Below are 16,115 nucleotides of genomic sequence, written 5' to 3'. Positions count from 1 at the left end.
AATATTTATTCAAGATATTGGCATTTGTTTTTTACACTCAGTTCATCACTACTGTAGGAATTTACTGCTATTAAGGAATTTTGTTTTGTTTTTATTAGAGGAGCTAACATGCATTTGTTTCAAAATATACTTTCAGACAATTTAATGCCTTGCACACCTTAACTCTTTCTGCAATAGACTGGTAAATATTTCAATAGAATTTAATGATTTGCACAATTTAAATCTTTCTGCAACAGACTGTTAAATATTTCAATACAATTTAATGATTTGCACAATTTAACTTTCTGCAACAGACTGGTAAATATTTCAATACAATTTAATGATTTGCACAATTTAACTTTCTGCAACAGACTGGTAAATATTTATGAAAAAGTGTTTTTGTTAGTATCACCACACACATCTTTTAACTAGCAAGACAAAAGTTTCAAAGCAATGACAAAAATTAACGTTTTCTTTTTACCACAGATTTCAACTCTTAACTGAATGACAAATTATAACATGCTTTCAGGTCTCATGTGGCATTATAGCATTTTTTTTCTTTAATCAAGAATGGTTTATTTTACAATAAAATTACAATGGAAATATTTTAGTTCTTATCATTTTATTAAAATACTTGTACAACAACCTACTGTTTTATAAAACTAATAATTGTGTGATAATCTCACTACTTTTGTTTTTCAGGATACTCAATATTCAGCAAGAATAAACAGATAATTTAAACTTGATAAATTTTCATCAACACTGTTTTATTTAAGTACTGCAGTTCTTAAATTAAAAATCTTGATTGACATTTCTATAGATTGTCTTTTACATTTATATCTCACTTTTTGAAGTTAAAATGTTGCTAAGTACAACTGTAAAAAATTACCTAGAAAAACATTTACATAATTTCATACTAAGCTGTACAAAATAAATAAAATTAACAACTTGTTACAGGTTCAATCACTTAGTAGATTTACATTTAAAATTACAACAGGATTTCTGTTCAAGGTAAACAAGTGAAAACAAGGTACAGACATGGAAAAAAAATTAAGAAAAATATTGCTTTATTACAAACATTGTTATCTTCAATACAGGTTCTATGAATTATGTTACTCAAGGCTTCAAGTTTAGCTGTAACTACCCAAACAAATTAAAAAGTTAAGCTGCTATAGTCATCTTGTCTGTATACAGTTTTATCTTTTTGGTCAATCAACATTGTGAGCTTGCACTTGTATAAAATGGGAATTTCTTCAATTGTAGTTAAACTAATATAAATGTTCACACACGAGGAAACAAAAAAATTAATGTTTCAAACCCACAATAAAATATTAATATTTTCCTCATACTATAAATTTATCTTTTTTATACATGCATTTTTACTTTTTGTAAAGTACATTTCACTCAAAAGACTGAGCTAAAGACGAAGTGAAATCTAACATGTAAACAAAAGTTAAAGGAAAAATACATTAAATATGGAATTAAAGAGTTAAAAATTTACTAAAGAGGAAACTAAATTAATCAGTATGTTACCTTTTAGACTGAAAGCTATTTATAAAAATATATACAATAATTATTTTCTGCAATACTAAATAGGAATCCAATTTTCATTGTAAAGAAATATTTGTGATCACCATATACAGGACAAAGATTAAAATGATGGAGGAACACTTATATAAGTTAACTTAAATACAATCTTAAGAGATATAACAATTTTCTACACTACTTAATTATTTCTAGTTAGAGTTAACTAATGTACACATGATATCCAAATTCACAAATACACCCTTTGAACACAACTTATAAACTGATCTTCATTTTGAGTTTACTTACTGATTAAATGTTTTTAGAAATTGCAAATTTTACAGTAAAATTTGTATTTGTTTTAAATACAGATCTTACTCATTGTAAAAGCAGTAACTTATAATAAAACAGCATTAAAATTTTCTTCAATTTGTAGCACACAAGTCAACTATTTCAAGTATCCTTTATTTCTACCAACACAATTTGATTTGAAAAAGTTATGAAAATAGCCCATAACTATTTACAACACAGAAAAGTAAAATAACCTAGTCACACTTTATATTTGAATAGGTGCATTAATTTATGTTAATGGTGTTTATAGATGCTCTTCTATTACACTTAACTAATACACTCCAAGATGAAAAAATAATTTTACTAATATCAATTAATTACTATATATCCTTTGTAGTAACATGTGTAAGTTTGTTATTTATAAGGGAAAAAAATATTGTATTCTTTTAACCTAGTTCTCTGGATTGAGATGATTTTAATGAATGAGGTCCATCAATACTTGCTTCATTCCACCATTTCATAAGGCTTAATATTTAATTTTACATTAGGTGAGAAAATGATTAGGAATCATATTTCCTATAACTCGGCCACAGATGTTTCACATTTCATTTTTGATGAAAAAAAGGACCTAATCTTGTAGGCAGTAATATTCAGTATAATGCATAACAAAAGAAATCCTCTGATACTGCTAGCATGGAGAAATCCTTTAAATCCAGTTTTTATATTTTTCTACAATAAAAAATTGACTAAATCAGTGTTTAATTAGAAGGTATGAAATACTGTTCAGACTGGAAAGTTCAACTTATGGTTCAAAAGTAGCATTTCAACGTTCAATAAACATCTGTTATAAGAAAGTGCAAGAATCTGCATTTTTACTACTGCTAAAGTACTTTACTTTTCTTGCTTGTAAATGCATGAGATACAATGAATAATGATGAAACTGCAAACTACATCATTAACCAAAATGAGTATCATTTAGTTGGGTCTACATTACAGATTCAATATAGATTAGAAGTAACTTTTATACTATAATAAAATTTAAATCTTGTTTATTGGAGGTTCAAGTTCTCATAACTGCCTAATGTATTACTGTAGAAAAAATTAAACATGAAACTGGAAGACAAACTGCTAAATTAAAAGTTCAACAACACAGGTTTTATTTTTCTCAGAGGATATTTATATTCATATAAATCAAAATGTTTTATCAACTTGAGTTATGTTTGTCTTGTTTGTATTTACAATGAATAATTGTTGTAGAATATTATCAAGGGTACTGTGTCTCCATTAGCCACACTGAACAAATAAACAGTGCACAATTCCTCTCAAACCAAACATTTGGGTTTACTCTGCAGACCATGAAGTTTTGCTCATCACAAATAAAAATAAGTTAAAAATTGTACATATAAACATTATGCTTGTGAATGCATGCATATTATACTTTGATACAATAAATGCACACCATATTACAAAGATTTTCAATGTTCTTTACAAGATGTATGGCTTCTGGTAATTTTAATCCATGTATATGGTGAAGGTCAAAATGTACATCATAACCTTTTTATATTCATACTCTAAATAATTTTACTATCAATGTATACCAATAAACTTAGCAAAAAATGTAGTTTACAAGTCAAAGTTTTAATTTTTTAACTTCAGAAAGAGATATCCAAATACATTTTTAGTGCTAACTTTGGTGACATAACACACATCCCCTTTGATTCTCTTATTTTTAACTTTACATATTCCCTTCTAAGGCTCTCAGAAGCCTTTCAGTCAAAAACTCAAACTAAAGATATTGATAAATCATGACATTAAATCTACACTTCTCACCATTTCAAATTAGCAAGATATAAATAAATCTGTGGCACCCACTAGTGAGGCTCTTCCCATCTTTTTTATGGCTTTGAACACATTTTCTTATAACACATCCATTTAGACTTGTTTGTAACCACACAAGGAGAATTTTGTCCCCTGTGGTTTTGGCATGCATTTCTAGACAGTTTGCTTTAGACTGCTTATGTGTCATGATTACTGCTAAGCTCTAAAATGCTGAAGAATTTTCTATACCAATTCGTAGCTTAGTAAGAAAGCCAGTTAAATCACAATAGTTTCAGGATATTCTGTATTTTGAGCTGGATAATCTTGTGTTCTAAATTTTATATTTGAAATAAACATTTAAAATATTTTGGACCACCAACATTTTCACAAAAAAGTAGACCTACAACATGTCATCTGTCAACAGCAAAAAGTGGGAGTCCAGGTCAATAAGTGCTAAAGTTGATTCTCTTATGCGTGTCTCTTAATTGTTCTAAAAGTGCCTAAAATATAAAAATTGGAAACCTACATTAAACAACAATTCCTCATGATAGTCAATATCATAGCACAATGTATGCACAAGGTGAATGTGCGATTTGTTTATGTCATATTTGTAACTCATTTACACAAAGCTGTCCAGATTTTATAAATGGCTTTCTGCATACTTTGAGAGGGTCTAAGTGCAACTGTAAAGTAATAAAACTGTATGAACCTAGATTGTAAAAGTCTATTAACTATGGTTGTAACAATAAAAAACTAATTGTCATTCTAGCAACAAAAAGGGTAATTCAGATTCATTTACTTGTTTCACAAATTACAGTTTTTATATAGATAATACATATTTCAAAAAGGTATTTTTTATCTTTGGTGCAATCATTTTCATCAGTAATCAAAATATAATAGCTCTTTGAAAATTATTCTTTCTTACTATAAAAGCTGTAGCTTTAAAAAATTAAAAAGTTATAATCAGTTCATAAATGCAAATGAAAACATTAAGATTTACCTTGTACTTCTCAACATTTCATTTTATATTATGTTGCTGATTTCTTTACTATTAGTGTCAAGGTAGATAAAAACATTTACTGACAAAAAGACTGATATTAATTTATGAGGTGAACTATGCAAACTGTAATATTAAAAAAAGTATTTTTATTCTTAACATGAAAATCAGCTTGCACTCAGGCTAGTTGGCATCCGAGCTGGACTGACCAAGTAAGTTCAAGCTATCCTTTGCAAAAATACTTAAAATATCTACCAAAAGCCTACCAAACGTTGAGAAAAACATTTAATAAATTTAGTAAATATTATTATGTACGGTTTCATAAATAATGGACTGGTGCAAAGTAATTCACAAAGGGTTACACTTTAACTGATATGCCATTAGTTTGGATTTCACATATTTAAAATATTATATAGATGTGCAGCAATAAATTATCTATCAGTTATTTTTAGTGAATCTTGTAGTTATTAAACATTTAATATAGTTATTATAGCATTTAAACATCCTTACGGTACTCGAACATTTGTATATAAGTGTGTGTGTGTGTGTGTGTGTGTGTGTGTGTGTGTGTGTGTGTGTGTGTGTGTGTGTGTGTGCGTGCATATACACAGATGCAGTGTACTTGACAACTTACTTGGCCTAGCAAGCACACTTCACTGATAATTGCTACCATCACATAAGTTGATCAATAACACTACATAGATGGGCAAAATTTTTATATGGATTTGAGAGAAGGATTACATGTTGCCAAATATGTGGCACATTGGCAAGCAAAGTGCTATAATTCTGGTTTGAAAAGTACATGTAAACATTACACACTATGGGCTGGAAATGTGTGGCTTGTCAAGTATCAAAGCTAATATTTCATACTGGAAACATTGGAAAACTAGTATGTTTACTATGTCTGATATTTTCCTGATTTAATGCATCACTCTCTTCTGCTGTAACAAACTATATGGAATAAATAACATTTTATTTAGTCTGATGTTTCAAAAACAAACTTTGCTTAAACAGTATTTTTAAAGATAAAAAATAAATACTGAATAAATAAATATTTGGCTTACAGTGCTGTTTGTTCAGATTCACTGACAATTCTTTGTTTCCAACAAGGTCACAGGTCATGGAGTATATTTAGCTACAGTAGGAAAAAAAAAAAAAAGAGTACATTTGACACACAGAATAGCAAAGTGTAAAATGTTTTAAACTTACTAAATTTAAAGAAGTTACTATGCCATAAATAAATTTTATTACTTTCTTTATATTAAACTTTCATACTATACCTAATGAGCTGAAATTAACATAAAACAGTCCCAGCTTCAAAACATTACATTAAAGGTATATTGCATTAGATCAAACACAAAAATACTGAAGTAAAAAAAACTAATTTGTATTATTATATATTATAAATCACACTGAAGAGAAGACTGGGCTGACACAACGAAAGTAAGAAATTCTCCACAGTGAAATAAATCAGTGTTAATTACTAGAGCAATTAAATCAAATCAGTCAATACATAGTAAATCATTATTATAATTTTCTTCAGGTGACAACAATCACATCAAAATTTTATCATCAAAAGCAGTTAAAAGTGACATCATGCTTTATGATAATGAAGTAATGGTTCTTGTTAATAAAATATAAGCAGTTGAATGCCATCTCTATTACAAAAACCTGCATAATAGAACTAAAGGACTCTTAGAAGAATTTATGAAACCTTTCTCTCTCTCCCTCTCCCTCTTTAGTTCATGTTTCAACCCATTCTTCATAAGTCCACAACTGGTTTACAAACAAGTTACAACACTTTATGAAAGTGCAGTTGATAATGTAAATATATATACATACACACAAAAAAAAAACAACACAAGTTATTTATCTATACAACAAATACAAAACACTGGGATTTCAAATGTTAATTTAAAATATACATTAACCTTTACAGACTTTCTCCCTTGTGTGGCATATTGTTAGTCTTTCAAACCTACGGTCTAACACAGTGTAAAACAACCAAGGTATAAAACTGTATATACATTTTTTATTCTTATACAAGGTGGATTAAATTATTTTTAGTTTTTGTTGAAATTCCAACAAAATAAATTTCAAACTTCAACTTAACCTTATGTAAATATAAGCCATTTTATTTACATATATTTTTAAAGTATGAAATTATCTACTATACAAGAAAATATTATTGAAAAGTGTAACACTGACAAAAAAATACGTGTTCATTCAGGATGTCGTGTCTTTCTCCAAAACTTGATGTCATATAACCTCATTAAATTTAAGAAAATTTTAAATCAAAACATGATTAATCATTATGCTACCAGTTTAGTCAGAATGTTATAATTCTCTATCCTAAATAAAAACTTATGTTTATTTAACACTGTATATCTTTCATCCACACTAGGTTAATTTTATAGGCAGCTACTTATTACCTCCAAGTTAAGTTTCCAAAACTGAAAATTCAAGTTAAGTTTCCAGAACTGAAAATTCAAGTTAAGTTTCCAAAACTGAAAATTCCAGAACTTTTTAATTTGCAAAGTGCTTATGCAATTACATTTTCTTATATGATAAAAAATTATTACTTTTACTTAATAAAAACTTTAACATACCAATATTTCAACTGACATCTATAATATCCTCTGATACCTTGATAATTATTTGTAGCCATAATTCTCTATATGGCAACTCTTTGAATGTCTGTTTTTTAATGTATAGATGATACATAGTTAACATTTTTTACCAATTCTTTGAATGTCTGTTTTTTTTAATGTATAGATGATACATAGTTAACATTCTTTACCAATTCTTTATAGAGTTACGGGCTGAATGTTCCAGTTGTAATCAGGCATTCATGAAATTATTCATGTATACTGGATAAAAATAACGGCACAACAATACTTATGCTAACTAGTCAAACTAGAACATTAGACACAAATGCATTGAAAGCCTTTCAATTGCTGGTTAAGTTAACCTAAATTATATGAAGGCAAATTTTCTTTCCATTAAAAATATTAATGTAGCTCTGAATTTGTGTGCGTTAATATGTATTCTAACTAACTAATAGTTGCTGGATGGAAAAAAATTACAACAAAAACAGTAACATGCTAGTTCATAAATTTTTATAACCATAACAAAAATCTACTGAAAAATGAACCCAACAAAATCCATTCTGAAAAATAAATTTATGGGACTACTGCTTAATATTTTAAAATATGGTTTACACTGTGCTCAATCTCTTAATTATGAATAAACATTTGATACTGAAAAAGATTAGCATGAAGTTGGTCTTCTGTTTAGTGTTATACTATCACACAATATAAATACTGATTACTGACATTACTTCAGAAATAAACATGAAAATCTGTGTAAATAATGTATAGATTGATTTCCAACATTTAATTTTATTAGCACTGAAATTTTACATTAGTGTTAAGAACATACATCAAAATCTTTATGCATACATTTACTTATTTTTAGAAAGTCTACCATACATTCACAAGCATACAGCAAATAAAATGGAAATGCACACTAAGTCATTTCTGGTAATAAAGTATCATGTGGAAAATTTTCTTTTACTTGTATAGTTACAGTTTAAAGAACTAAAGGTCCAAGTTCAAAGCACAGTGCACTTAACATCCAGAAAGTACTGGTGTACCAGCATTACTTTAAACATTCAGATGTCCAGCAGAAGTAACATTATAATGTGTAAAAGTTTGCACAGTCTTGTTGATTTAATAACAAGATGTATAAAATCCATTGAGTTTATTAAGTGCATATGGAGTGAAATAAAAATGATTAAACAGTAAAACTGGGAGAGTTCTGAGATTTGATAATTGATTAATTGCAGGCTTATTAATTAATTATCATAATATGTCAGCAGTTAGTACATTTTAAAATAATAATAAAGAGGACTAATTTTCATTACCAATTATTTTCTGAAGTCGTAACACTCGTAAGATAAACATCCCAGAAATAACCTAAAATCACAAAAAATCATAATTCCAGTAATTTAGCTCCACAATATAAAACAAACTGCCTGTATACAGCTTGACATTAAAAAAAAATCAGTAAACAGATATCAACTAAAAAGTTCCCTAGAAACACATGCTTATTATTACTGATAAGAATTTGGCATATTAATAGCTTATTTTATTTTTCTTATGCCAAATATAGATTTGGTACAGAAATAAGCAGCTGCCAATCTCTGACAGCAGGAAAAAACATTAAAATGGCTTGAATAAACTAAAATAATGTGTCTAGTTACCCATTTTTCACCATTAACATGTTTAGTATAAAAAGAAAATGAATACAGCAACTAATTCCTATGCCATAAAGATTGATATATGCATCTTATTACACCATTTCTATATCAAAGCTTTATAAAAAAAAAATCCCATTTCCACTACAAACAAAACCACGAAACCAAGAAAAAATTAAAGATATTTAGTTTTGCTGGCCAGTTCCTTATTTACTAGTTCTATAAACATTTCTCTCCTATACATTAAGTTTATTACTTGAAATAATGCAAGTATCTTGGTGTCCTCTTTCATTAAGTCTGGTCTAATATTAAGGTGAACACAAAATGTGACTTTTTTTTATATATCTGATCTCTAAGAATGTTCACAATATACACAAAATGTACATTTCAAAGGACAACCAATAAAATGAATCATAAAATAAATCTGGATTTTTAAGAATGCTCATAATATACACATAAAATGTACATTTCAAAGAACAACCAATAAAATGAATCATAAAATAAAAGAAAAAATTATAATGCCCACAATCAAGCTTACTTTCCATATATGTTCCACATCAGAAACTTGGTTATACATACTGTTTAACATTACCTCCTTTTTATACAAACAACACGCTAAAAGTATGGAATTGGTTCACCACAGCTATGAAAATAATAAAATTATACTTTGCACTGAGTATATCTGGCATCTATTTTCATGTTACTATTATATGCATAATGTTTTCATACACCTACTGTACAAAGGAGGTAAATAGTGCAAGATAGATATTCAAATGGTCTTACTCATCTGGCTGGTTTTTATGCTACTGAATTCACAGAAGTGTGAACGTTTTCTAGTCACTACAAACATCACAACAAGGTTTGAATCCTGTTCTTTTGCTTTCTATGTAGGGGTTTGAATAGCTACAGTAGCAGAGTATACCACTTAAATACTCAAGCTATTTCAACTACTAAAGGTTTTAAAGAGGATAATTTTAAACATTTGTTTTTAGGTTTATGGGGAATGTAAAAAAGTTTTTGGCAAATATGTATATTTTCAGAGAATATTAACACTGATAGAATTAAGTAAATTAAAACAAAATCCAAAGAATAACTGCATTAAAAACAGCAAATCTAAACCTCTGATTAATTATATTTGTTTGTTATAAAAAAAAGGCAAACCAAAATAAAAAATACTGCAATAAATGAAAGGTCTTAGAGTACAAGCTATAATGTAGAATATAAAATGTACCCTATGTTTTGAAGTTGACTGAAGTAGGATCCACATTGTAATGTGGGTACACCACCAGTCTTAACCTCCATTCACCAGTCTCACATAAAGAAATAAAATAAAGTAATATTAAAATAATAGATATAGAAATAGAGATTAGGAGAGCAAGATGTGGGTGCTTAAGCTCACAACATCCCACATCTATACTACCTTTATGAATAGCCTTTCTACCATAATGGGGGCTAGAATGCTAACTTCAAGAGGTAAGTTTATTTAACTTACTTACCCCCAAAATGGTAGTAGCTTACTTTTATTTTTCTTCTTCCTCTTCTTTACTTTGGAGAGCAGTCACCTTCCCACAACTGTACGCAGACAGTGAAGGGTGACACAGATGTCTGTTATATATCCATATCTATTATTTTAATTTTACTTTGTTTTCTTTACATGAGACAGTGTATCCGTACCAGAATGTGGGTCCTACATCTTCAGTCACCTCCAAAATACAGGATATAATTTACATCCCACATTATAGCTTGTACCCTGGGATCACTTTCAATCAGTGCAGCATTTTTTTGTTTCAGCTTGTTTTTAGTTATAAGAAATTAATATATGTATACTAACAATATTTGTGAAATGAACCAAAAATGTTAAGATTTTATTTACTGTCAAATGTAAACTTTGACTTTCAACAAAAAACTTAAATTTTAAAAATTCCTACCTGAAAACAAATTTCTTTAGTAACAGTTCATACTAATAAGCATGAAAAATATTTGTAATTGCATCAGTAGTAATAATCACCTGGCACAAAAAGGATTAATATCATTAAAACTGGCAAACAGGAACACGCATCACTTAGAGATTAAACAGGTATGTTTTGATACCTTTTGGATAAATTTGAAATACTCATCCATCACCAATTCCATTTAGTTTACTGCTAGAGAAAACTGCCACATAACTATAAACTAAAACAAATGTTAACATAAGAACTGCTGTGGTGGAAATGCCAAAAAATGAATAAAAAAACAGAAAAATTAAAAGTGAAAAATATTTTATCAACTAGATGGAAATTTTGAAAATGTATATTAAATTATAGGAAGTGCTTCCAAAATACTAATGTTACTCTTGTTCTACACAGTTTAAATGACCAAAAAAAAGATTAAAGCAGATTACAATTTAATATTAACTTTCACTCAGAACAAATTAGTTACTTACAAAAACCTAAAAAGTAACCCAATGATGAGTACAGCTTATTTAATACATTTTTCTTATATTTTTCACTTCATAAAAATTATAATGCACTGGTTCATTACCTTTGTTCTAAAAACTGAAATAAAAAACAATTAAAGGCAAATGATATTTGACACACCACAATTTATATTTGTGTGCGTGTGTGGAATTATAGGAAAACTTGCAAATAATAAATATCAATTTTAATCACTTTTATTGTGCATAAAAGAAATTGGTCTTCATATGTAATTAAACTGACCAAAAGTTCTTAATACAATAGTATTAATTCAGAATTTACTATAAATGTTTCCTTACAACTGTTGTTTTAAACTAGCTTACATGTGGATACTTTTGTTAACTTCTATCATCCTTGTACATGCAAGCATTCAAGTTGCACTGTTTAAGAATGCACAGAGCTATGAGAACAAGAAAGATAAACAAGTATCAGCTTTATGCTGACAAGCATGAATGATTAGATTTCAAAATATCAGAGTTACAATAACAGTATTTAAATGTTATTTATGCTATTTTTAACACACTTGTCTTGTATAAAATACATAATTTAGAAATTTAAGTGAATCATATACATGTATTCCCACTCAAAATCACAGAAAAAGAGACTTGATTATACTTAAGTATATAGTTTAGTCTTTGAGGGTAACACTAAATTTTTGATAAAACTGCAAACAAAAATAGAATTTACAGAAGTATGAAAAGTCCCTTAGATTACAAATTTACATGTACAAATACATATAAACGTGAATTTGTAAACTTTTTTTATTAACAAAAAATGTAAAGAATAAATGGTTGAATTTACTGTGAAAATAAAATGTTCTGACTGCAAAAACATGAAATCCCTAACCTACAAAAATACTTATATAACAAGAACAAAATGTATCCAAATGACTCAAAGATTTTTATAATTATGTTCCATTTAAAACCAACAAACAATGGTCTCTCATATTATCACGGAAATTAAATGTTTTTATTTTAGCTTATACCTACTTACAAAGAGCATATGTCAAAGTGCAAAGTCAAACATGCATAATAAGTAGCTGTTGTACACTAGAATAGAGAAACCACAGTATAATGGTAATACTTGTGAAACACTTTAAATAAAAATGTCTGTATTCAAATGAAGTTAGTTTCAAAATCTTTCAAGTATATACACAATTTTTGCACATGCACACTTCAACAATACAAACTCTAACCCTAGCCTTTCAACATGTTGATACAGAGAAAAAAATTAGAAACTTGAAGGTTATACACTCAATCTTGTCAAAAAGTGGTTTGACAAAAAAATGATTGGATCAGATAGGATTAATAATCTGTGAAGAAGATAGTCCTTGTAAATTTAGTAAGTTACCACATTATCATTCATATACAATATAATCAGTAAAGTTTGTGTATTTACACCATAAAACATAAAAGATAACACATGGCTTCAAATTACACAACTTAAGATCTATGTAAAATATGAAACTTCAATCCACCCAATAAGAAAATACAGAATTTTTATTGTTTCAGCTATCAACAAATTTACCAATCGTTTACTGCATTAAAGAATTCAGTTGGAAAACTAGTGTATGAGAGTATTTTATTCATAAAAGACAAGACTGCATTTTAACATTTAATACTAGAAATAATCTAGAGATACAGTAGGTACTAAAGTCAATGAGTTATTTTAAATACACTGCAAACTTAGAGAAAAAAAAGAGTACAAGGATCTAAGTTACGTGGCAGACAATTTGAATACGTAAATAAAACATGTATATGAGAAAACAATTGTTGGTTTATTTAAGATGTTTACCATCTGTTGAGCATATACATATACATACATATTCAGAATAATCGTGTGTGTGTAAGTCCTGAAACTCAATGACAGATACCAAAACAAAAATCAGTTCTAAAACCTCATAATAAGTTATTACTAACTTAATCACAAATTCTCTTAAAAACAATAAACTATGTCTGTAGGAGTTAAGTACAGGTATCACAAAGAAGAAATCAAAATATTGTTTGCTAAATCAGGAAACTCGCATTACAACACCATAACTATGTACATAAAATCAAAACCACTAGAATTTCCCCTCAGGCCTAAGGCAATAAGTAGGAATGTCCCCTTTTTCTTTTTTATTAAAGGAAATAATATTTTAATGACCTAAATATACAGGTCCATATTACAAGTAAAATGCAGAATTGAAGTTACTTTACACACTAATTATGCCACACAAAAGGATTTCCAAGTTAATGGCAAACAGTTAATGTACAAGCAGCTATCTCAAATTAAGAGTGACTACACACAAATTACTAAAGGCACAAAACCTTTACTTTGTAGCCTAAACCTGTTTTTTAATGTTTATGTAGCATACACATTTTATAGATTTACTCTCAAATCATATAAAAAAACATGAGAATGCTTTAATATACTGTACATAATGTTCTCATTTCTTTATATATACAAAACAGCATATACAAACTATTTTTACTAATATTATACTGTTAATATCAGATATATATAAAATGTAAATTTTTATATATACAAGTGATGGTATATCAAACAAATTGTTTTCTTAATGTAAATACAGCAAAACACCCCATTCCACAATAATGGCAATTTAAATAATGTAGACAATAATGTTAAGATTATTAAAACTTTAAAAGAAATATAGTAGATTGTTTTTTTTTTATTTTACTAAAACAGTTTTCCACATTTATCACAAAATGTTAGAAAACAATTTGATTTTATTCCACTCAAAATTTGTATTACATAGTATGTTTTGAACAATATGTATGAAATTATAATTTAATATTTAGAACTTATAAATAAAAACCCTTATGGCTTCATGAAGCCATTGAATTTTGATAAAGAAAATATTTTCTAATCCTGTGGTTGTTCATCCCTCACTTAAAAGAGAAAACATTACCTATCTCAATAACTGCAAAGATACAGCACATGGGAAAAGTTAACATATTTCTAAATTTAAATAGTCTATAATAATAAAGGTTGTTTAACCAAGCCTCTTTGTAGTATTATATTAATTTAGTGTTACTGAATAAATGCTGGCTAAACACAAGGAAAACATTTACATAAAATGTTTTATTCTATCAGATGTTGGACAACTGCATATATATTATAATCTACATGAGTTATTTAATATCTAATGATGTAAGGAAGGTCTCAAATTTCGAACACCAGGTCCCCATGATGACTAAAACATTTCATCATGGAAGCTAGTATTTTCTCCCATTTTATTTGTGCTTAGGTCTACACTAAATGCAACTCAAACTTAGGACAGTCCACAATTATTTTTGCATTCTTTAAGTCCTAAATCAAACTTTTGTTTCTATGATTTTAATGTCAGATTCAGAATTTTATGTTTTCTCAGAAATGAAGTGTTACGTTACACAACATATTACTAATTTTGTGCCACTTTGTTTTCTTCCTTTCTCTCAATTCAATCAATCAGTGCACATGTTTAGGCAGTTTGTTCTGGAAATATTATCAAATGGTTGTTGATATAATGTAATAACTATCATACACTTGTTGCTGTAAAAGTAAATAAATACAATTAACCCCCATTTTATGGTACAAACACCAATGAAATTAGGTCAGAAAAAAACACCAGGCTCCGGAGGTTTTGGGCAAACTCCTAGATCTGAAAATTTATAATGACCTGACTCAAGGCCAGATACATTTAGCATGATGCCACCTTTCTTCTTCATAGGTCAAAATTTCTACACTGATGAAAAACAACTTAACGATGGTCTTGTCAACATTAAATTGAAATTAAATCATGAGTAATTCTGTAACAAACAGAAAAACTGATCAAGCATTTTTAAAACTGAACAAAAGAACAAAAGAATTTAACAAAGTCAAAACCAGTATGGTTGAAGTTTACAAAACTAGCCTTTTATATAACAAAAGATTTATATATCATGAAAAGATCAATCAGATGTATTAGAACTGCTCACTGCAACCATTCTTAATATATAGTTCTCTCAGTCCATAGAGGTATAAAATACAATGCTATTGATATATAATGTTTCAACAAAACAGGTCATTTAGACTATATAAATATTGTATGAATCTGTGTAACTGACTTCACTGTTAACCTCCTGTAACGAAACAGCCTCATACTGCTAATGGTAGCTTATTGGATGAGCCAATCACCCAGTTTTGAAAATACACCAATTTAAACTGAAGATTAGCCTTATTATAAAGATAGTTGGTATAGGTATTAAAACTAAAAATACAGTACAGAAAAGTGTTTCAACCTTCTTAGCAAGATGACCTTAAAAAGTTGAAACACTGTTCTGTACTTTATTTTATTAAACGTTTTAAGACCCACACTAACCATCTTTGGAATACATTTTCACTTCAAGTGGGTTTCTTGTCATCATGAAGCCTACCCAGTCTTTTCCAAATCTTAAAACTTGTATCCTATAATCCCATTGTCTTCAAGACAGCACATACACACAAAAAAGCATGGGCCTTTATCCTATGAAATTACCAGATAGCATTATAAATTTCAATACAAAAGCTCCTCTCACAGAACAACAACAAAGAAAAGAAATGTCTTTTTGAAATTAACAAATTCCAAGTATTCAAGTACACGCTTCAGGCTAAGCAGTTAGCAACAAGATATATTTACCTACAGTATATTATTATTAACCAATAATGATTTATTGGAACATAAGATTTATCGATTTCTTGATGATCCTAACATTCTCAGAAATATGTAAAAGTTGATAATTTTTCTCTAAGAAAACTTTTGTAACTAAACCATTACCAAGAACTTCTAACAACA

The 16,115-nt window shown here is 28.2% G+C and overlaps 1 protein-coding gene across 17 annotated transcripts in view; it reads right to left on the bottom strand.

Annotated features, from left to right (window-relative positions):
- The window catches only part of LOC143226198 (uncharacterized), a 110,825-nt gene that overhangs the window by 87,077 nt on the left and 7,633 nt on the right, over positions 1-16,115 (bottom strand). For 13 of the 17 annotated variants that reach the window (XM_076456857.1, XM_076456861.1, XM_076456849.1 and 10 more), the window contains one exon: positions 5,674-5,744. The gene's annotated coding sequence lies outside the window, so the exon portion shown is untranslated. Of the gene's footprint in view, positions 1-4,016; positions 4,113-5,673; positions 5,745-8,534; positions 8,587-16,115 lie in introns of all 17 variants that reach the window. The other 4 variants (XM_076456853.1, XM_076456854.1, XM_076456855.1 and 1 more) reach the window with 3 other exon arrangements.

The sequence above is a fragment of the Tachypleus tridentatus genome, chromosome 9, assembly GCF_004210375.1.
Source record: "Tachypleus tridentatus isolate NWPU-2018 chromosome 9, ASM421037v1, whole genome shotgun sequence".
Taxonomy (NCBI): domain Eukaryota; kingdom Metazoa; phylum Arthropoda; class Merostomata; order Xiphosura; family Limulidae; genus Tachypleus; species Tachypleus tridentatus.
Note: the sequence above shows the minus strand (reverse complement) of the source record. Positions and strands in the feature narration are given on the sequence as shown.